Below are 25,279 nucleotides of genomic sequence, written 5' to 3' on the forward strand. Positions count from 1 at the left end.
CCAGAAAGCACACACTGCTTTGTTCTCTAAAGGGTTGCCATATCTGAACAGAGACTTGAAAGGACCATCACTCATTCTGGGATACAGTGGTGCCTCGCTAGATGATGATAATTCATTCCACTGAAATCGCTGTTTAGCGAAATCATTGTCTAGCGAAAAGCATTTCCCTATTGGAATGCATTGAAACCTGTCTAATGTGTTCCAATGGGGAAGAATCATCGTTGTCTAGCGAAGATCGGCCATAGGAAAGCCGCTTTGCGAACCGCCAATCAGCTGTTTAAATAGCTGTCTTGCGAAGCTTAGGTCCCCAAAACACCTGTTTTGCGAGCACGGAGGGAGCTGTCAAAATTGTTGTCTAGCGAAAATTGGTTTGCGAAGCAGGGACCAAACATTGTCCAGCGAAATTCCCCCATAGGAATCACTGTTTTGCGAATCGCTATAGCGATCGCAAAAAGTCAATGTGTAGTGAAAAAACTGTCATGCAAGGTAACTGTCTAGCAAGGCACCACTGTACTAGCATCAGTAGTCAGAAGTGGGAGCTAGCTGAATTTGTTTGTTTGTTTGTTTGTTCAGTCACTCATTTGTTCATTCGCTCATTCGTTCGCTCATTCATTCACTCGTTCCCTTTCATACCACCCATCTGGCTGCCAAGGCCACTCTGGGTGGTTTACATAATTAAACAATATATCATTGAACAACAGTTAAAAAAAACATAATGGTATACAGTGGGGTCTTGACTTGAGAACTTAATCCGTATTGGAAGGCGGTTCTCAAGTCAAAAAGTTCTCAGGTCAAATCTGCATTTCCCATAGGAATGCATTGAAAACCATTTGATCCGTATCTGCTCTTTTCCATCCATAGAAACTAATGGGAAGCTGCTATTCTGCCTTCGACCACTAGAGGGGGATATTTTGTTTCTTTTTTTTCTTAGGTCAAGAAAGGTTCAGGGAAGGCAGGGAAAATACAGTCCAGGCAGTACCAGGCAGTCTGAAGACTGTCTCCCAATCCACTCTCTAAACGCTGGGAGGAGTGAGGAAGCAGACAGGCACCCTTTTCACTGGCCAACAGTTAACTGGAAGTTCAAATTTTGCACTTTCCCTGCCTCCCACGTGGTTTTTTTCAGTTCTTAACTCAAATCTAAGTATGTAAGTCAAGTCAATATTTTCCTATGAGAGTGCTTCTTAAGTCAAAATGTTCTTAACTCGGGCCGTTCTTAAGTCAAGACCCCACTGTAAATCAAAATTAAACATAGACACATCAACAAAAGTTAACTAATAATAAATAAAATGTTTTTTTTTTTAAGTAAGGCGACAGGATTGATAATGTAAGTGTAAGAGTACCACTGTATTTGGATGTTAAAGGTCAGATCTGGCCAACATCGAGCACCACCAAGCCACTGCCAGAGCTAACCTGATGGTGGAAATTGAAGTTTTCCGATCGTGGGGGCGGGGCTACAAACAGTGAGGCAGCGAGGGAATTTGGGCTCTCCAGATTCCTGCTGCTTCCCGTGAATCCAACCCCCCCCGAGAAATTGGGGAATAAAGGGGGAGCCAGGAGAAGCTCCTCTGGGTCGTAGGAGGGCGGGGGGTTTCTGGGGGGTGGAAGGCAACCACCTCTTTAGATTACCCTTTCTCCAGACAAAGGATTCCGTCGACGCCATGTTTTATGGCTGTCCCAGCTGTAAGCCCCGCGGCAGGAGGGGAAAGCAGGAGAATGTTATAAAGGACTGAACCAACAGAACTAATCAGTTCCAACATCTTGTGAGTACAAAATAAATAATCTCAAACGGCTGGACAGTGTAATCCTGAAGCGGCAAACAGGCTGGGACAGATCAGGTTTTTTTTTCACTGCGTCACACCCGAAATAGAGAAGCAGATAAGGACAGAGACTTTCATTTTCTGCTCCCTGTAAGAGGTCAATTTACAACCGAAGCTATTTATCTGTTGAGGAACTGACTTTTATTGCTTAAATACCTTACAGCTGCCGGCCGTGAAAAGTAAATAAGCTAAATTGGGGAGAATCTTCATAATAAGGAATGTCTCCTTAAATGAGGTAGATACTTGGAAATTAGGAGACAGTTTTGAACACTCACCTTCCAAATATGGAAACTTTAACACAGGATATAGTAGCGGATATAGTAAATGTTTTCCACAACGTACAGAGGAACATTCTTGACCATCTGAATTTTCAGTTTGATGGGCTTAAGACTGTCCTCTCTGGGATGGAGGAAAAGATACAGCACTGGAACATTTCATCACAACAGACTGAAACAGAAATCATCACTACACAGCCGCAAAGGAGAGAGACAAAGGAGGGGAAAGAGGCCCAGGTGGATGAGAGGTGTCCGAATTTGATGGGTGTTTATGCAGATCAAAGAAGCGAGAAGGAAGAGTTGAAATATGATTACAAATTAGACATTCCTTGGCTCCAAATGGACATGAAAATTGGGGAAATTTCAAATCAGAGAGAAAATAGCCTAATAGGTTTTTATAGGTGGCATTTTAAAACTAGGAAAAAAAGGGAACTAATGTTTAATTTTGATGAAATATGAAATTGGGATAACATTGTAACACAATCAATCTATAATGTGAGAGATACATAACATACCTATTCTCTGAAATATTGATATCATGTGAAATTTTGATATAGAACTTTATATATGCATAGATTAAAAATGGAAAGTAATATAGTGTAGGAGGATAATTAACGCCTTTATATAAAGATACTAAACACATATGAAGTATAATATGATTAGGTAGCCAATGTTAGATATGTTTTGTGTAGTTTTGCTTTGCTTTCGTTTCTCTAGTGATGATGTTTATTGCTGAAATGTGGAGTTTTACATGATGATAGTATTGATATTCTAAGAAATAATTGGTAGCCAAGAATGTAAGAGAAATAATTATTAGAATTTAGTACAATTTTAGGACGAATGATATTTTGGAATTCTTATAAAGTAAGGAGGTTGGTGCAGTCAGGTTTTTTTAAATAATGGATAACATTGTATGGAAATGCTTCCCCGCTGCCTATATATGTGGGGGTTTGTCTGTTTGTATTTTTGATTTAGGTGTACTGTCTCTGTTTGTTTGTTTTTTTGTGTGTAGGGTTTGTAGAGATGTTTTTTTTTAATGTAAGGAAAAAAATCTAAATAAAATATTATTTTTTAAAAAAAAGAAATTGAAGTTTTCCTATCCCCTCAATGCTGTGGAGCAAATTTGGAAGGGTTGACTTTATTTCTGCAGTCATGATAGTGCTACAATTTCAGAAAATTTAAAATGTGCAACTGCACATGTTCAAATAATTCTTTTTTTTAAATCATAACAGACAAAAGTTTTTGTTGTTTGCTACAGCATATCAGGAATGGGGATGCTGCTGTAAAGTAGGGAATAGCAGTAGTGGGAAGGAAGAGAAGCAAAATCTTAATTATGTGTCTCATAAAGGAAGTGACAGATATGCCCTTAATCCACACTGGGGCACAGGGCATATTAAGTCGAGAAAGTAAAATTGCCCCAGTGTACAACTATTGGTTCGAATTAGAGAGGGGCATGAATCAAACTATGGGCCCCAAAAAACCACCAGTTTGTGGTTTGCCGAAACAAAATGAAGCACCAGACCTTTCCCACTCAACGCTTTGTTTTCAGCAAAACAGATGTCCTGCCCCTCCCTACTCCCCCATCACCTCTCTACCTGGTCCTTCCACCTCCTCCTCTTCCTCCTCCATTGCTGCCATCTTTAGAGATAGCAACTCAGCTTGGCCAGATGTCTCTAGAAATGGCTGTGGTGGAAGAGGAAGAGGCAGCAGGACCAGGTAGGGTGGTAATGGCAGCAGTCGGAAGGATCCGATAGGTGGCAGAGGGGGTGGAGGCCTGAGGTTTCCCTCCCCAGGCATGAACTGGAAAATACAAATCATTAACAAGTCTATTTTTTCCAGGTTTGTGGGTGGTTTGTGGTTCGTGGTTTACCACAAACCATCCCGATTCATCATTTTTCTAGTACGTCTACATCTCTAGTTCAAACAATAGATTCCTTATTCATTCTGTGGCATTTCGTTATTGGCTAAATATAACATATCTGTACTAAACTAACGTGGTTGTCTGTTTTTGTTTTTTGTTGTTTTTAATGGCAGTGATGAAGCAAATTCCACCACATTCTCTGCTATTTACTGGCAAGGCTTAATTTCCTTCTCTGCTTGGAGGCTGTAGCTATTCAGAAGCTGAATTGGAGCCATCTTTTCCCTGTCAGATAAATTATATCTATTGCCAGTGTTTGTTGTCACTGCTTCTGATGCTGATGTATTTGGATTTAGCTCTGTCCTGCTTGATACCTGTTATTGAGAATGCAAATGTGATCACTTCTCAAGAGTCTCACAGCCATTCTACAAAGTGCCTCACCAAAGTTGAAGGTTTTTCCTATAATACAGCCACAGCAGGGGGATTTTTGCAAGCATACATTTAAGTACAGTTCACACAAACAGGCTGCCTCCTGCACCTGGTTATTTGCTTTCTCTAAATCTACAGCAAGCATCTTGTCAATCACATCTCCCGCATACAAAAGAAAATAAAGAAAGGGAAGGGGGGGAGGAGGAGAGAATGGCTTTATTTGGAAGGTTTAGTAAGATTCCTATCACTCTTTCTGGCAACAGCTGTAGACTTTGCATCCCGAGAGCAAAGCACTCTTTTACCCTCTAAGCATAGGAGTTTTGTGTGTATAAATGAGCACTGCAGCTGCACTTAGAAATGCAGCCATTAGAGGTGGAATCAAAGTAAAATAAAAAGTGAAAAACAAAAAAATGTGGCGGCACCTTAAAGACTAACTTTTTATTTTATTTTTTAATGTGAGCTTTTATGGACAAGTCCACTTCATCAGACACAAAAGATCACATTAAAAATATAGAAGTTGATCTTTAAGGTGCCACCACATTTTTTGTTTTTTACTTTTTATTTTCACCTTGCTTTCACCTATAATGCTTGTACGGACTAACACGGTCACCTCTTCTACAACTACTACTATAGAAATGCAGGGACGTGGTGGCACTGTGGGCTAAACCTCAGAAGCCTGTGCTGCAGGGTCAGAAGACCAAGCAGTCATAAGATCGAATCCACGCGACGGAGTGAGCGCCCGTCGCTTGTCCCAGCTCCCGCCAACCTAGCAGTTCGAAAGCATGCAAATGCGAGTAGATAAATAGGGACCACCTCGGTGGGAAGGTAACAGCGTTCCGTGTCCAAGTCGCACTGGCCATGTGACCACGGAAGATTGTCTTCGGACAAAACTCTGGCTCTATGGCTTGGAAACGGGGATGAGCACCGCCCCCTAGAGTCGAACACGACTGGACAAAAATTGTCAAGGGGAACCTTTACCTTTACCTTTACCTCAATTCCTCATTTTTCTGGTTTGTCCCAATGACTCATCTAGCCTATCCCTGTATTGTCAACTCAACTGGTAGCACACAGGCCTTTCAGCTGAATTCTTTCCTAGCTGTATCTGCGGATGCTAGAGATAGAACTTGGGGCCTTCTGAATACAGAATATGTGCTGCACCCTTGAGCTAGCAAACATGCATAACAGTACAATCTTCGAAGCAGTGTTTAGAGAGGTTGCCACGTTAGTCTGTTTCAACAACAACAAATCAAAACAAGAGCCAAAGTATATCAGCACCTTTAAGACTAGCACACTTATTTCAATGTGAGCTTTCCTGGGTATAATGCACTTCACTGAAGTAAATTGTATCCACAAAAGTTGACACTGAAATAAATGTGTTAGTCTTAAAAGTATCTCTATCCTTCCAGGGGAGAGTTGTTTGTTTGCACATTTCTTTATGCTAAGACTTTACAGTAGCATCAAATACACAACCTGTCATTTTATATGCTACAGGGAGATTCATATTGACTGGTAAGTTTAACTTGATGTCATCTAGAAGGTGCACTGCCTACTCATTTTGATGATTTCTGAGCTGCTCTCCTTGGAAAATCTCAGTTTTGCTTGAACGGATAAGCTAGTGCAAGACTGACAATGCAGAGCGAAATAGGTTGCAAGAGTATACCAACTTTCCTCTGAACAGAAGGTTTGCTCCCATCTTCTACCGAAAAGGCATGGGACCTCCCAAATAGGTACACATCTTGCTCCCTAATCAATTCCAATCAAATCCAGTTAATTAGCTCCTGTAAAAGTCACTGGCAGTGGATACATATCTGATAGATACACATGAAACATTACACACTGTGGGAAGAAGGTGAGAATTGTCTCCTTCCATGGATTCCCTTATGTTTGGATCTAAGCCAATGTATACAGAGTGTGAATACACATTTTTTCCCCTTAACTGGGCTCTGCAGAAAGCATCGGCAGAAGTGAGATCAGGAACAATATATGATCCCAATGCTCAACTCAGATGCTAATTCTCCTTTTAAGACATTTTAAGCCACCACAGAGAAAACATCTTCACACCACTGCATTTATATATTATACATTGAAATATCTTGAAATCAACCATCTTAAAATGTCCTATGCACATAACTTGAACTGACACTTATGGGACTCAGGTTTCAGAAACTGTTCTCAAGATAGGGGTGGAAAAGTGTTTTGTAGACTTCAACAGTATCTGCAAAAATAGCATCTGTGCACTTTTCAAGAATCACTAGAAGGAAAAGAAAGTTTCTCAACTGCAAAATTCACATATTTTCTAGGCTTATAAGGCATTTCGGATAAATCAAGTGTGTGCAACATAATGTGTGCCTGATAATGCAAAGAGCCAAAATGCACAGAACTGTACACTTTAGTCAATGATGGCAAGTTGCACAAATTATATAAAGTGCACAACTAAATGGGGAAAATTCTATTAACATTTCACAGATTTCAGTTCAGGAAGAAATCAAAGGCCTTGCAACCCTCAACAAAACAAAGATAAGAAGAGAATGCAGACAGAAGGTGGAAAAATGCAACAAAAACAGAACAGAAAGATGTTCACATCTTGATCTTGATGACTGTAGCACAAGGGATGCAAGAACAATGTGCAACAAAATCAAGTCAATGGCACTTTGAAAAGCAGATTTTAATCAACTGAGGGATCTGGTAAGAAGGGAACAATGGGAATAAAGGAGACGTGTTCTTTTCTTTAAATGAGAATAGCTGGAGAAAGAGAGACCAAGTGTCACAGCCTACAACTCAGTTCGAGAGAAAATCCCAAACAGCAAATTAAAACTTTACAAGTAAAGCCTGAATTGATTAAAGGTCAAGGACTGACCCAAGCCATTACTCAATATTTCAAGGGCTTCTTCTCTCCTGTTTTATCCACAGATGGTTAGAGAGCAGAAGAGGGAGATAGGCATTCTATATTCTTAATTTGCTCTCCTTTCTCCTCCCTTTAACAGTATAACTACAGAGGGAGAGGGAGAAATCCTCATTTATTCATTTGTGCATTGCCATATGGCCAATAACTTAAAGCAATCTGTTCATAGCGTTACTCAAAAAATGCATTGAGTTGTCAGGATGATTATCATCAAAACACAATACACGAACAAACCTTTCCTTAATCTCTGAAAATTGGTATCAATATCTGGACCCTAAAAGACAAAAGAGTAGGGAAGAATCAGATTGGTAATGCAGAGGTGCGCCGTGACCAAGGTGCCATTAGATCATGGGGCTTTCACAAGACTCCCACTTCTTGACACATACCACCATATTTTAGAACTTAGGAAGTATAAAATCCCTTACTCTCTTTAAAATAAAAATAAATTACTACCAGCTTTTCTGTCCTAGATTGGCAGCTGAGCCATTCAGTGCATAATCCAGATGTAATAAATGATCAAGGTTATGTAGTTTGAATCGTATTTTAATAGCCAAATGTGCATGGCAATGAAAACTCCTTTGCAAAATGACACTTATCCATTCACACCTGAGATGATAACAAAATGGGAACTCATCAATGGATGGGGTCATGACCTTGCTTTGTAATAAACATCTGGGACTATTTTCCAGGATTATACCAGAGCTTTCACATTTAAGCTAATTCTTTCCCCACACCATCTGGTTTTAAATGATACTCACAGGTGGTTTGTTTCCTGACGATCACATATTACATTATCTGCCATGTTAACAAACATTTTTCTAATTATATAGGTTTCTGCTGAGGGATGGTAACAGTAGGTGATCAAAAAGGGTGGAGGGGAATAATTATCTTTGTCTGCTCTCCAGGTACCTGTGCCATAAGGAGAACTAATTGATTATATACAGTTAAGTTACAGCACCAACCTGTCTTTACTGTAAGCAAAGCAACCTCATCTCCCTGTGTTTCTGACTTTATTTATTTTATTTTATTTTATGTATTTAACTTATATGCCGGCCATCCTACTCAAAGGTCTCGGGGTGGCTTACAGCAATTTATTAGAAAATAAGATGATTGTGGAGGCATTGGGACTCATCTTACACTCTTCATGTGCAAAGCAAGACAAATCAGTAGTACAGAAATCAGGTTTTAAAAACCTTCCTGTTATTCAGAATGTTGAGAAAGAGCAGGCTTTCTGAGTCTTTGATCCCACATAATGTTCATGTAGTGAAACTCCTTGCCAACACAGTTGTGCTGGAGTACACTATGATGAAAACAGTTGAGCTAAGAGTTCTATAACAAGTTCCCAGGATGTTGTGCAAGTGGTTGCAGAATGCGTTGTGCCTGAGATTGTGTGACCAGTTGTACAACCTCCAGAGGAATCTCTTGGGTAACCAATCACAGGACTGCATTTACAATCACTTGTGTAAAATTGTATTGGATGCCACTTTTCTGCTAACTTGGAAATGTGCAGCTGCTGGTACACTCAGTTATCCATGAGTCCCCTGACATGACCAGATACAGGACTAAGTCAGTTAAGAGCGTAGAGAAATCAGCTGGATTTGGCTGAGGGAGTTAGACTAAGGAGTAAAAGCAGTTCCATTGCCTGGAAAGTATTTTGGTCAGAGTAGAAAAGAATGAGTCATCAATTGAGACAATTTCCTTTTTTTTTTTTTTTGTTCAAATGCAACAGAAAAGGCAGGAAGTTATTATCTTACACTAAGTGGGCTACTGTTGAAAACAAGATATAGTGGCTGAAATCCGGTTGCACAGTTTGGCTTGTGCAATGGGGTTGCTGTCTACATCAGTGGCAAATCGCCATGGATTAAACGTGATTTCAGAGTACACAATGCAAAAAAAAAAAAAAAATCATGGGCATCCCAAAATCACCAAAGGAAGCCTTTAATCAGTGGCAATTTGTTCCTCCTGCTGCTGACATCATCACTGTTGCACATGTGGAACTGCACAACAGAATTTCAGCATAACGAATGCAACAGAATTGTGGTCAATAAATGATGAGGGTGGTGTCATGGAACAGAGTTTCAGATTTAAGATATTAATTCAGGTTGAATTCCCAACAATAGACAATAGCATGTGCATTGATTTCGGGAAGACACCAGACCAAATTTAAGCTTGCAACTGGTGGACATCAGAAGAAGGCATCATTAGTATGAATTGCTACCTCTTTTTGGGTAGTGTTGGTTTCATCCTTGTTCCTGTTGTGGCAATGATTTTTAAAGATGCTTCACTCATCACAGAAATCAAGGATGTGGAATATTCAAATATTTAAGGATACCTTGTGCTGAGCAGACCATTAGTAAATGTAGCCTTCCTGGGAGTGTCTTCTGGCAGCAATTTCTCAAGGTGTTGGAGCACTGTGTTTTTCCCATCCGCTTCTATCTGTGCCTTGCAACTAGGAATATCAGCAAGGCAAAGCATACCCTCTGCTACTGAGCACTCCTATATCTTCCTTAAGATGATGATGATGATTGGGAGTTTTGGGGAACACATAAGGCTACAAAAAAGTTGCTAAGAGGGCTGCATGCAGCCCAGAAGCTGCCCTTTGCTTTCCTGCTTTATATTTTCACATGCTTTTAACACCATGACATTCCTGGTATACATCCATCCTTGTATTCTTACACACCAAAAAGATGAGATCAAAAGAAATCATTACCAAGACAGAGGAGGAAAAACGTTCACCTGTAAGTTTACAAATTAAGCATATAAAGAGAAACAAGTTACCAGTGCCTTTTCCAAAACAAAATATTCAGTTCTTCCATTATGTAGTGTGTATCAATGGAGAATGGGGCTTGTTTGGTGAATTTGTCCTGGGCCTCATATAATTTTGCTTGGAGAGTGATGAAAGATATAATTTCACCTGCTCTCTGTGTAATAAGAGATCTGCCAGAGTATGACACAGAGAATTAGACTTTCTGCTGCGATTAATCAAGTTCACTCAGAGTTGTAATGCTGCCATCTCCCACTATTGTATAAAACCAGTGGGATGTAATATATTCATAAGAAAAGCATTTGGAGAACTGCAGCAGACGCTGTTATCTTTTGCATTGTAAGGCATTTTTGCCTCTGGAAGAACTCTTGCTACTGCTACCAGTATTTAAATTGATATTAAGAAGCAAACTCTGCTTCAGAGTCAAATCTGTAGAACTTTCAGCAGATTAAAAAAGGCAGAATGGCCAACAGTACTTGCTAGATAAGGTTTTCATTTCAGCATTCTATTTTCCATCTTTTAAGATATATAAAAATCTATTTCAGTAAAAAGAAATTGAGAACCACAATTCTATCAAGACTTTGGGAAAGGCTGAGGGGGCACATTGATTTCTCGATTTTATCAAACAAATGGATTGTGATTAAATTGTGTTCTTTTAGAGGGGAATTTTAAATTCATTTTGTTATTTACTCTTAAGGCTTCAGGGATACCTACAAGATTTTTTTCATCATTAGCCCCACAGTCCGCCACTGACTCCTTTGAAAGCAGTCTGACACAAACATAAAGTATCCCATGAGCTCTTTTCTATGTGAGGAAAAGCTTCCCTTGCTTAATTTTGGAGTGCCAGGCCACACTTAAAAGCATGACAGTGTGGCTACTTCAAATGTTTCCTGCCTCATAACCATTTGTTTTCATCTACTGTATTTGGTCTGTTCTCAACAAGGGTTTCCTCTTTTACTTTCTGTTATTATTGCTTTGTTTTTTCTCACATACCTTCATTCTCATGCTGTGCTCTTCTCTCCCCCATCCCCATGCTTGTTTAATCTTTTTTTAAAATCATCTTTGTTACCTTGTATTGTACACCTTGTATTGCAAGGGAGACAGGGAAAGTTACAGAAAATTGAATGCTGACTTCCAAAGAATACCAAGGAGAGACAAGAGGGCCTTCTTAAATGAACAGTGCAAAGAAATAGAGGAAAATAACAGAAAGGGAAAAACCAGAGATCTGTTCAGGAAAATTGGAGATATCAAAGGAACATTTTGTGCAAAGATGGACATGATAAAGGACAAAAATGGTAGGGACCTTACAGAAACAGAAGACATCAAGAAGAGGTGGCAAGAATAAACAGAGGAAGTATACCAGAAAGATCTGGATGTCCCGGACAACCCAGATAGTGTGGTTGCTGACCTTGAGCCAGACATCCTGGAGAGTGAAGTCATGTAGGCCTTAGAAAGCATGGCTAACAACAAGGCCAGTGGAGGTGATGGCATTCCAGACAAACTATTTAAAAATCTTAAAAGATGATGCTGTTAAGGTGCTACACTCCATATGCCAGCAAGTTTGGAAAACTCAACAGTAGCCAGAGGATTGGAAAAGATAAGTCTACATCCCATTCCCAAAGAAGGGCAGTGCCAAAGAATGCTCCAACTACCGTACAATTGCACTCATTTCACACGCTAGCAAGATTATGCTCAAAATCCTCCAAGGTAGGCTTCAGCAGTCTGTGGACCGAGAACTCCCAGAAGTACAAGCGGGATTTCGAAAGGGCAGAGGAACTAGAGACCAAATTGCTAACATGAGCTGGATTATAGAGAAAGCCAGAGAGTTCCAGAAAAACATCTACTTCTGCTTCACTGGCTACGCAAAAGCCTTTGACTGTGTGAACCACAGTAAACTATGGCAAGTCCTTAAAGAAATGGGAGCACCTGACCACCTTATATATTTCCTGAGGAACCTATACATGGGACAGGAAGCAAGAGTTAGAACTGGATATGGAACAACTGTTTGGTTCAAAATTGGGAAGGAGTATGACAAGGCTGTATATTGTCTCCCTGCTTATTCAACTTATATGTAGAATACATCATGCGAAAGGCCAGACTGGAGGAATCCCAAGATGGAATTAAGATTGCTGGAAGAGATATCAACAACCTCCAATATGCAGATGATACCACTCTGATGGCAGAAAGTGAGGAGGAATTAAAGAACCTCTTAATGACGGTGAAAGAGGAGCGCTCAAAAATGGTCTGAAGCTCAACATAAACAAAAAACCTAAGCTCATGGCCACTGGTCCTATCACCTCCTGGCAAACAGAAGGGGATGATATGGAGGCAGTGACAGAATTTACCTTCTTTGGGCTCCATGATCACTGCAGATGGTGACAGCAGCCACGAAATTAAAAGACGCCTGCTTATTGGGAGGAAAGTGAGGTCAAATCTAGACAGCATCTTAAAAAGCAGAGACATCACCTTGCCAACAAAGGTCCGCATAATCAAAGCTATGGTTTTTCCAATAGTGATGTATGGAAGTGAGAGCTGGCCCATAAAGGCGGCTGACCACAGAATAATTGATGCTTTTGAATTGTGGCGCTGGAGGAGACTCTTGAGAGTCCCCTGGACTGCAAGAAGAAGAAACCTATGCATTCTGAAAGAAGTCAACCCTGAGTGTTCACTGGAAGGACAGATCCTGAAGCTGAGGCTCCAATACTTTGGCCATCTGATGAGAAGAGAAGACTCCCTGGAAAAGACCCCGATGTTAAGAAAATGTGAAGGCAAGAGGAGAACGGGACAACAGAGGACGAGATGGATGGATAGTGTCACCGAAGCTATCAACATGATTTTGACCCAACTCAGGGAGGCAGTGGAAGACAGGAGAGCCTGGCGTGCTCTGGTCCATGGGATCATGAAGAGTCGGACATGACTTAACGACTGAACACCTCATTTATGCTGCTTCTCTGCTTCTTACATACTTTTAAAAGCAGTGATTAGAGGTGGAATATTCATATTTGTAGACAAATACAAATATCCCAGACCCAGGTCGCCAGGATCCCCAGTCCTGAACTGACCTGCCCACTTATGGGTCGTCATGCAGTGTACACAGCCTGCATCCTGCTCGCCATACCAATCTCGGACAAAACCCTGCTTGTTAAGGAAGTCAACATGCAAGTCAGGGCACGATCACCTGAGAGAAAATAAATGCTTTTTTTACTAACATGATGGATGTTTAGGCTGACCCCCTCTCCTCTCCTTGACCAATTAGCTAATACCTTTTCTTGGAGGGCAAAGGTAACCCCTCCTCTGTCCTTTCAATTGCTTTACTGCCTTTGTTTAACTGATTGTTTTGAGCCAAGATAGGAAACGGATACCGCACTGAGCTCCTTTCTTGTGTCCACCATGATTGCTTTCTTGACCACATGGCCTGAGAAAACATACTTTTGCTTTTTACTATTCTAATCTCTTGTTTCTTGATCCTTCTTGCTACCCTCTGAGATAACCTGTTCACTGATGTTTATTATTGTTATTTTACTACAACTTAAATAAAGCTTATACCTGAAACTTGCGAGTTTTTCAGTGAGTAAAGATACTTTTTACCTTAAAAGCAGTGTCTGAGTAATTACTTACACTGGTTAAATGCTGTGGAGGCTGTATGTTTTTACTGGGGTCTTGCTAGGCATTTGCTTGTGCAATTAAGGGAATAAAAAGATATTACTTTATAAACTCCATAACTTTAACAAAATACCCCCCCTCTCTGGAGGACTGTCACTCCACTGCTTTCTTTAAAGCAATCCTGTTTGTTTGACTCATCAAAGAAAACCTGTCATTTGACCCTATTTCTGTGACCTTTCATTTTCTGTCAGACACCTCCCTTTCCTGCCCATGATGCTGCAACAAGGTACTGTGCAAAGTTCCTGCCAGAGGCCTGTTCCATGCATGCTCAATGTGACAAGAAATCTTTCTTTCTTTCTTTCTTTCTTTCTTTCTTTCTTTCTTTCTTTCTTTCTTTCTTTCTTTCTTTCTTTCTTTCTTTCTTTCTTTCTTTCTTTCTTTCTTTCTTTCTTTCTTTCATTGAAATACCCTACAACCTGCATTCTTTACAAATTTCAGGATAAGCAAGATTGTATGCTCCCCCCAAAAACCGTATATGTTCTGTTTTAAATCAGGGGATATTTGGGTCACCTATTTCTTAATGGGGGAATGAAACAGTTTTACAGTTTTACTTTTAAAAAAATCATCACTTGAAAACCCATTGCCCAAGCGTCTCCAAATTTCACACACTGAAAGAGCAGACTATCTGCTACAACTAGGCTAAATGAGAGGTTGATTTGAAGCCCTGTTTACAAGTAATAATTTTTTGTTTGAGCTGTCCCCATTTTTAGAATTGTCTTATAGAATGTTGATTGGCTGTGCCAGCACAAGATTTTACTGCACTCTCATGAAGCAATAATACAATCTAGATGCACATTTATCAGTTTACCTGCTCTGCATGAGAGCCAGGTCTTGACCATAATTAACCGATACATGATAAGAGTCTTGGGAACCATCTTTGTTATAGATATTTGCCAACAGTATGGCAGCTATCTGTAAACAAGCATTTTGGCCTTGTACGTACTATCTGGCAACTTTTTTTGTGACACAGCAGCTATGCACACATAACATATATATTGTATGAAGATTTTAGCCACTATGTCTCCGTTCTCAAGAATGCTTTAAAAATACTTCAGCAGCATCTCTTCAGACTGTGTACAATACCGGCAAATAAAAATGTTCAGATTAATTCTATGGAAGCACTGAAGTATCACCAGGCCATCTGTTTGCAAGATAATGTTGATTTCATAATACATAGCAGCCGAACCTCACTGCAGGTTTAGGCATGCTGAAATAATTTCAGACAATAGTCAGGCTTATTTCCTTAAGAAACTGCATATTGGGCTGTTCTAGGGATTTGGCAGAAACAAATATAGAAAATAAGCCGCACATACTTGAAATACATGGCATGGGTAAGAGTATGAGGAGATATACCAATATAAGACAAAGGAAAAATGAGTAAAGCCTTTTCTTTGTTCCATAAAACCAAGCACAATGTATTAAGTCATCTGTGACAGAAGTGAGGGGACCAGTAGCTCTCCTGACAGCATCAGACTGCAGATCCCCTCAGACCCAGATGGCATGGCCAGTGGCCATAAATATAGTCCAACAACATATGGAAGACAACAAGGCCTCCTGCCTGGTCTGAGGGAAACCACTAGGGTCTCAGCAAAACACCTTCTAGGCCCCTTCCAACTCAATTATTCTCTTGTTCTAATGCATCTATAACTAAAGAGGAGAGAAACAAGTTAATCATCAGGACCTGTGCAACAGTGGACACCTGGTTCAAATGTTGCAGGAGGCAAGTTGCTATACAGTAGCAAAATCTCCCTCCAGAGATTCGCGTGGCCCCTACACTGGGCATTTTTAAAACCCAATTAAAAACATGGTTGTTTATCCAGGCCTTCCCTCCAGCCAATTCTTGATTTTCCTTTACTCTTCTATTTTTATTTACTTGTATTATTATGTATTTGATACTGTTTTTATTTTCTGATTTTATATTGTAAGCCGCCTAGAGTGGACCGTTGGTCTAGATAGGCAAGATAAAAATCAAATAAATAAATAAATAAATACCTCAGTTTACAAATGCCTTGGTTAACATAATTTTCAGTTTACAAACAGAAACCCATTTAAAATAATGCTTCGGTTTACTTTTTTTTGGTTTCAGTTTACAAAGAAAGTTTCCCCAGGATGCATTGTGCCTGGAGGTTTATAGCACCGCCCCCATTCCTATGGCAATCCACGTACCGGTTTACAATTTTTTTGTGTTACATAATGTCCTGTAGAATGCATTCATTTCATAAACTGTGGTTCTACTGTATTAACAATTTAAAAATGCAACTGGGTTCATTCAGTAATCTGAATTCTATGTAATTCTACGTAATCTGTTCCAACAGAGTTCCCATGATCTTGAAGTAGCAGATACCTGCCGTGCCACCGCAACTTTATCTATGCTCAGAGAAGGTTGCAAGAAGTCAATCCACTCTGTGCCCTTTAGGGGGCATTCTGATCAGACTCTTATCCAGGTCTGAGGAAGTGGATTTGTCCATGAAAACTCATGTTAAAATACAGCAGTTAGTCTTTAAGGTGCCTTAACATTTTTGTCTTCTTTATTTTTATTTTGCTTGATATGTTACCACAGACCAACACAGCTACCTGCTTGAAAATTATCCAGGTCTCCAATGGAATTTGCACTTTACCAGTTCCTAAGGAATAACCTTACTACTGCAAATACAAAAATACACAAAAAGGCATCAACAGCTGCCTGTAGAACTGGGCATACTGTTTTTTGCTTGTTTTTCGCAACCATCAGAAGGCATACACCAAACTGGTTTTCTAAGTGTAGGACTTTTTGATTCCTTCTTTAAAGGATACTGCAGGGAGCTTACTCTTTTCTCTGCTTTCTGTGCTGATAAGTTAATCAAAAACTCAGCAGGAAAGACAAGGAGATCTAAGGTAACAAGCACGTTCCCCTTTGCCTGTGGAGCCAAAGCAATATGACTGCCCTTCTGCCTTGCATTTTGGGAGGTGCCACCAGGAATGGAACAAAAGGCAAGCGACCAGGTGAAGAGGGAATATGTATAACCCTTCAAAATCAGATTTGAGTGTGCTTTCTCTCCTAAGCCTCTCAATTGTATTCCTCCACCTTTATTTTTAGTTCACATTTTCTTCTCTACAGTTACAATTCTGAACCTGGAAAGAATGCAGCTGTGTTGCTTTGCCTTGAGGAGTGGATAAAAGTTAATGAAGAGTAAATGGCAAGTCAAGGCATAGCAAGTAGAGATGGGCATGAATCAGAGAAATGGTGATTCATTTTGATTCATGATTCACCAAGGCTGACAAATCACATATTACAAATTTACAATTTCTTTCTGATGAATCAAAAATTGATTCGTCACTTCATTTTTTTTGTTTACAACTCTACAAAATGCCCCCCCCCCCAACACTAGGGACACCAGATTCTCAGAGAAGCTTCCTCTGACTCTCCTCTACAAGCCCTGAAATTTTGGTGACATTTGGGTTTCAGGCATCTGAGTTATAAACCTATAAGAAGGGCACCCCCCAGGAAAGTTCCACTCAGACACCTAGAGACACCAAAATCACAGGGAAACTTCTACCAACCCTCCTGTACAATCACACAAAGTTTGGGGAAAATTGGATTTCACCTATACAAGTTATACAGCCACAAAGTGGGTCCCCCCAGGAAAGTGTCCTTTAGCAGTTGGCTTGGGGAAACCCAATCTTCACCAAACTTGGAGGGAGAGTCAGAGGAAGCTTCCCAAACAATTTTATGAATCAAAATCGCTGAACATTCATTGCTTCGTATTTGTTGTGGGCATTGATTCATATGAATATGAATCAACGAATTGGTAATTTGGTGATTCATTTTTTTAATTCATGCCCATCTCTAATAGCAAGACATTCAATTTAGACCAAATTTATCTGCCTATGCCTGTCCTCCATACTTCCCTCTGTGCCTACTTTCCAGTTCTTATATTCGATTTTTTTTTCATATATATGGAAAGAGATTTATACATATTTGCCTTTTCTAGTTATCTCATACTTACAGGAAGAGATATTTGTTCTCCTGAAATGGCCTTTCTTTTTGCCAGACTATTGTTAACCATGCATATTGTCTCTTAAATTTTATTTGATGTTTTGCCATCCTGAAGGTCATCATAAATCAATATATTCTTTCTTTATTAGTACTGAAGTTCTTTCAGATTCATGATTGGAGAACAGTACCAATTAGAGATGGGCACAAACTGTCCGTTTGGTGGTTCATGCCAGGTTGGCAGATGATTGAATAGGTCTTCCATGGTTTGGTACCCTACCCCCTCTAGTGGGCATCCACACAAAAGCAGGGTGCTGGCTTCCCTGCCCTGCCCTGCCTCCTCCGGGCACTGCCTCTGAGTGGGCACCTGCCAGAGGGGGTGAGGCATCGAACCACAAAACACCTGTTCAGCCATCCATCGAACTGGCACAAACCACCAAACTGGCAGTACCAATTCATGTTTTTATTGCCATTTTTGGCAGTTGCTAGAACACTGTGTGGAACTCTGCTACCCTGTATGGCTAGAAAACTGCAAGACATCATAGTTTAGAGTTACTCTCTCTTTTTGTTAAGCTGATCGACTCTTTATATAAAATATTGTGCACACTAGCTACTCCATTTAAGGTTTATGCTATCTAGTGGCAACAGGGGTCTGGCCAGTATTCTTTCTTTTATGTAGTTTTGCTAAGTAGTCACTGCTACACTTTGAACAATTCCATCAGACAGCATAAAGTCAGCCTTATTTCATTTTGTTTAACTGGAAACTGACTGCATTTAATAGAGCTACCTCTGGACAGAAAGGTCCAACTGCATTTCAGGAGCCTCGATGGGCAGAAAAAGTGATAAACAAATAATTTAAATGATTAGTTTAATTAAACTCACAAGCAATTTTCATGTGCTTACTATAATTTAATTTGAATATCCTTGATGTCTGTTAAACACTTTTAAATCCCATTAGTTTTAATCTTTTTTAAAGACTCAGTTGATTTTAATCTAAGAATGATGTATGTATTTTGAATGTCTCTCCCCTGAAAATAGCTTTGGCTGGATCATCTCCAAAGGAACTTGCAGCATTATGAACCCTGGAACTGCAGCCCCAAAGACTGACAGCTACAAAGTTGTCCTTATTAATGGTATAGTCATCTCCATGTTCTATCAGATCAGACATTGCTTTGGTAGGATTCATCTTGGTTTTTAAAATATAGTTTACATACTTTGTATTACTCTGGATATTTTGTATAAAGAGTGAATCAGTAGCTTTTTTAAAAAGCAATATTTGTAAGTCTTACAGGAAACCACAAGTTATGATTCATGACGTGGTGTTAAAATTATGGACAAAAGCTTATTGTGTGATACTGTGTGCTTAAGGGGAATTACTCTTGTGTTTTGTTTTGTTTGCAGTTTTCTGGAACTTGGTTGCATGGTGGTGTGCATCCAAGTGCACAGCCCAGGTGTAGCCTCATCTGCATAAAAAGAAAAACATGCTAGATCAGCCTAAAATACTTACATCATCACAATTTTCCCATATTGTTTGGGGTAACACATGATACAGTATGTGTTCAACCCATTGCTTTCAGAAAAGTGGGGAGACTCTTTCAAAAGGCTTTGGAAAGCCAGCACACTTGTCAAAACTGCTGGAATTACTCAGATTAAAAACAAAGTGAGAATGATCAAAAAGTGTGCACTAGCACACGTGCTTGAAAATGATAAGCCAGGATTCTCTGGAATTCTGGCTTATCATTTTGTGCAAACATAACACAATATAGCTTGTCACTCTAATGCACTTTGAAGTTTGCGTGCTTTGAAAAGAGATGTATGCATTTGAATGCAAATTTCTGCGCTCAGTTACATACTCCTTAGTTCTACCAACATTTCATTTTATTATTCTCAAAGTGATGGTAAACTTCCTTAAGGCTGTGTTCCCCTACTGATTTACCCTGGAGAAAATCTCACTGAAAGCAATCAATCTCTTTGAGGCAGTCTAGGCTTGCACACAATTCTCTTTTTTCTCATTTGCACAACACTGATGCTGAATATATACTGAAACAGAAAAAAAATTATAAGAATGAAGGGTTTTTCTTAAGATCACAATTGTCATTAAAAGTATGCTAAGTATCCAAGCAGTGTCTAGCTTTGTTAAATATGGATATCCATACCCATTTAAGTTCTTGGAAGAAATTTTCCACTGTAACAATAGTAGTGCACTAATTTTGGTTGCCAGTTTAGATCACATTAAAGGGAAATTAAATAAAGTCATTCAATTTAGGACCATCAATGGCTACTTCTCAGAATGACTTGTGCCTCTCTATATACGTAACAGTTGCATTTGCTATAGGTTAGCTGCAAACAGGCATGACCCTGCTTGTAACACACACCCAAACTGCAGTGCTTTTTTCCGTTTGTTCTACTTCAGTGTAAACACTGTTGCTGTGGGTGTGTCAGAGGCTGAGAGTGGCATCACATGAGGGGACCTTCATGCCCCACCCTTCCTCTCACGTTTTATTTTGAAGGTGCATGTGTACATTTTTGGACGTGTGATTTTAATTACAGCTTTAAAAAAAAATAAAGGAATACACAAGCTATGTGTGAACAGAAGTACAAAGGAGAACAAAAACAAAGATGGAATGCTGGTCAAGAGAGGAGGAGGTGAATGAGGGAGATGGGGACTGTGGAGGCAGACCACTTGGGAGGAAAAAGCTATGATTTTGCACAGCCAAAACCTCCTGTGTATCTGTAGAAACCAGAGCAGAAAAGAACTACATTAGGTGCCATTTTTACCTGCTGAAAGGCTTGGCGTCACATGCTATGACAGGAGCCACTGTGGATTCCATTTTTTCCTGGACAGCATAGTGTGAGGCAGTTGGTGAGAGGAAGGCCCCTCTCATGGGAGTGCTGCCCCTCCCGCTCTCTGCCGACAAGGAGTTGCAGACACCACCCATTCCCCCTCCCTAGAAAACTAGACCACCTGAGCAAAACGCAGGAAACGTGGAGGAGAAACTGAGGGGAATGTCCGTTGGAGACAGCGGGAATATTTTGGCAGAAGAAAACGATAGCCCCGGGTTGAAGTAGAGGCGGGGCTGGGAGATATAAAGAAGGAGGAGGATAGCTTGCCTCAGGGTTGGGAGTGGATTTGGCTGGAAGACTCGAGGAAGGTAGGAAAGCTGAAGGTCTCAAGAGAGGAGGCGGATGCCCAGAGGAGGAGTGCAAGCACCTGGAAGCCCTCTTATTGGGGGAGCATGAGACTAAGGAGTGGAGGAAGAAGTTGAGGGAGGAAAAGGAGAAGGTGGAGAGGGAGAGGCTGGAGAGATTGGAATGGCTGATGGTGCAGTAGCAACAGACTTCAGAAGACTTTGGCCGGAGAATGACTCCTCACGAGACCCCGATCTGGACAGATGGCCAGGACAAAGATACAATACCCTTATTGGAAGGGGAAGATGGACAATTATTAAACACAGATTGTACCTTGGACTGGCCGGGTCCCTGGAATACCCAGGAGATTAATCCATTCAAAGTTGATGACTGGAAACCCCCTCCTAACCCGTTGTTAGAGGGAGACAACTGTTGGAATACGTTTGTTGATATAGCTGCTTGTTAAATAACCCAATAAATGTGATTCCAATTTCCAAACCGAGGAAATCTGTCAATTTATTAGAAGAAAAAGTGGAGCCAGACCTCGAACCCTCACATATAGTCTTCAATTGGATTAGATAAACCTTTATTCTAATCCACAATGGCTCTTATGTAAGATGTAGAGTTACATAAACACCCACTATATTTCTCTCTTTGCCTCTCTTTTTCTCCTGTAGTAGAATTGCAAGGAAGAGATCAGAAGTTTTCTTTTTCAGCTAGCCATTGTTTCTTATCTCTCAGCCCACTACCATAAAATGACATATGGCGTGGACATCTATCATTAAAAATAGATAATGTTTATTATAATGGCGGTAGCTGAAAGACACACGTAGTGTGCACCCTTAGTTTGGTGAAACAAGCAGGGACCATGTGGGGGGATTGTGACAATAACAGATACAAGTTTTAACCAAAAAACCTAAGTATCTGTTAAATATCGACAAAATATATATGGTGTTCCTAATATTGCAGTTTTTTTATAGCTCTGATGACGTACTGTATGAAATTTATTGATATTGTTCCCAAAGCCCCAATGGCAATGGGAACCACTGAGGTATGTTTCATCCACAAGTTTAGTTAATTTTTCCAATTCTTTATCTTCAGCTCTGGGATCTCCTGAAATTGCAATGTCAGTTTATTATTATTAAAAAATTCCAGGCACAGTCAATCAAAATTATAAAAATATTGACTGGTATTACATAACAGGTGCCGTTTTTGTTGTTGCTGCTGTTGCTGTTGCTGTTGTTACCGTAGTCATGACCTGTCATTGTCAACTATTAAAATGCAGAGATACCTTATCATTAAATCTAAGTTTGTTGTTGGTAAACAAACCCTATTTCAGGATACACATAGCTCATCTTGAAAGCTTGGACACTCTGTAGAACTACTTTTTTCAACATATAATGAATATTAATATTTATCAAGATGAAACTGTACCCTGGTTACTGTATTTTCTGCCTGTTCCCTTCATGATCTGTGTCTCAAGGTAGAAACACAGATGCTACTGATAGCCCATGATTGGAGTTAAAGGCACATTAGTGTTTGAAAGGTGTGATTCAGGCAGTCTTTCATGTCTAACAGACTAGTGGAATGCCATGCTGAAGTCCTAAAAATCAATCCCAAAACAGAGCAAGCCAATTTGCAAATTATTTGAGATGAGGGAGGAAAAATCCTGCTACACACTCAGATGCTTACAGTTGTTAAGATATATGTTTTCTAATCACAGTGTCTGTAGTATATGTTTTGAACTCATTCCTCACTTGGCTTGTGCTTTGGTACCTTTTGTTTATTTTTTCCCGTTTGAGAATGTGACCCCAGACAATCAGCTGGGAACATGCTGTGAGTGCAATATGATAATAAAAATGCAAGGGGCAGTAAAAATATGCAAATAAGAGTAATAAATTATGATAATTCCAGTCAAGTTTGCCTGCATTACAATGGCATAAAGCTCATTGAGAGCGAGAACAGTGCTTCTTTGATCAGGATCGCCTTTACTATGAATGAGCAAGTGCAATTTCCCCCCATATGCAATGCACACTTAATAATATGGCTTTAAAATGACAATTTTCACAAGTATACAAAAAATATGAAAAATGTTCCCTTTGTCTGATCCTCAGTAAAATAGCATAGTGGCCATTTATTACATATGAAGCCCCCTAAAACAAGCCCCTTTACATATATAGGTAAAGGTAAAGGTTCCCCTTGACTTTTTTTTAGTCAGTCGTGTTCGACTCTAGGGGGCGGTGCTCATCCCCGTTTCCAAGCCGTGGAGCCAGCATTTGTCCGAAAACAGTTTTCCATTGTCACGTGGCCAGCGCGACTTAGATTGGGAATGCTGTTTACCTTCCCACCGAGATGGTACCTATTTATCTACTCGTTTTTACATGCATTCGAACTGCTAGGTTGGCGAGGAGCTGGGACAAAGTGACGGGAGCTCACTCTGTCGCGTGGATTCGATCTTACAACTGCTGGTCTTCTGACCCTGCATCACACAATGGCTGCTGCGGTTTAGCCCACAGTGCCACCACATCCTAATGATAGGTAAATCCCAGTTTCTGCCTTCCAGCATAAATAGAAACACGGAGCAGAAGTAGAGGGAATTTGAAGGGAAGAAGAAAACTCTTGCAGCGCTTCCCAACCTTGGGTCTCCATATGTTCTTGGTCTACAACTACCGGAAATCCTGACGAGCACACCTAATGATGAAGGCTCCTGTGAGTTTTAGTCCAAGAACATCTGGGGACCAAGGTTGGGAATCATTGTGTTAAGAAGCTAAAAGGAATCCAGGAGAAAACTGCAGGATTTTGTACAAAAGTCAGCTTTAATAAACAAAAGTCACCATCCTTTTGCCTTTAAAACAACATTAAGACGTCAACAGGCTTGCAGAAGTTTATAACCACCCAGCCAAAATTCCTCTCACCATTCATGTATGGTGGCCTGCTCGGAAATTGCTACTGCTAACCCTTTTGGGTGGACCACCAAATACAGTGCATACTTTGCCATTCGCCCTCGTAGGTCATGGACTGTGCAAATGCGAAGAGGATTCTTTGCTTCTTTGTGTCATTAATTTATTCCAGATTTCTTATACACTAACACGCCATCTCAGTCCATTAAGCAACATTTTCTACTGAGGCATCCAACGGACCAAGATAATTGAGATAATTTAAATAGTGAGAGAATGTAACATACACTGTATGAGAGGTTTCATGTGAAATGGAGCAAATTGGTAACTTCAAGCCTAAGGCAAAGTCAAAATCCATTAATATTTCCAGTACACCAGTTTGGGGGAAGAACATAATTGGCTTGTATGAAGTTCAAGTATATCTGATCTTTTACCCATTAAACATTGGATGAGCTTAATTGGTCACTTATGCATGATTTCATGGTTTATCAGACTCAAGGGATAACAGGGATTTTAAATACTTCTCACATCATACCAACTTAGTTAATTAGTTTCCAAAACATTTTTGAAAGCAACCAGAATGATCTGCATTTAAAACACTGCTCCGGAAGAGCATATAAAGTAATTGGGCGAACTTTCTAATGGGGCGTACGCTCATTATTGCACAGAAACTAAATGTAAAAGACAAATAAAGCAATAAAGGTATATATTGTGTGTTATGTGGTGGCTGGAGAACTGCCCAACCACTCTTTGTTTAGTGCAACGGGTTTGTATATTTATTTATTTATCACAAATATTTCTGCTTTGCTTTCTGTTCTACCTTCCTTTTTAAAATTTGCAGTTGACTTTGCCAGAATCATAGAAATAATATCAAGTACAGTAAATCAGCAGAAATATGCAGATTCAATTTTGAATACCCATCACTTTAAAATAACATAGATCCCTTTGGTGGCACAGTGCATGAGCTGTACACATCAAAGTAGCATTTCCCTGGCCCCGTAAGAATATCCTGATCTTTACTCTGAGGAAGCCATTTGACATACAAGGCATTCCACACAAAAGGCATCTCTTTCAATAACCCCACACACTTAAGTTTAAAAAAGAGAGCATTCCCAGAGAACTTGTGATGATGATCCTAGTATTTGAGCTGGCATAATTTCAGGGATTGGCTATTCAAGCAATGCCTCCCCAATGTCAATGCTCCCAATTACAAAGTATTGACTGAGAACCAGGCTTCATCTGAGAAACAACAAGGTGTTCTCCAGTTTGCCAAATGTGAACTAGAAGGGCAGTTTCCAGCCTCGTCTTCTCCCATTCTCCAGAAATGGACAGACCCTTGGCTTTTGCCAACGCTGTATATTCACAGCACCAGCTGTATTACTCTCTCGTGGGCTGAGCAGAAAGGGAGATGACTTCCCCAGCAAAGGTTCAGAAGAAGGGCATTGGGTTGCATATGTCTAAATATACTTACAACTAGACATGGGGATGAATAAAAAAAGGATTGAAATATTTTTCAGAAATTGCTGATTCGTTAAATATTTGTCCCTTCATATTTGTGGGTTCCAGAGACCC

The sequence above is a fragment of the Pogona vitticeps genome, chromosome 3 (assembly GCF_051106095.1).
Source record: "Pogona vitticeps strain Pit_001003342236 chromosome 3, PviZW2.1, whole genome shotgun sequence".
In the NCBI taxonomy this organism is placed as follows: Eukaryota; Metazoa; Chordata; class Lepidosauria; order Squamata; family Agamidae; genus Pogona; species Pogona vitticeps.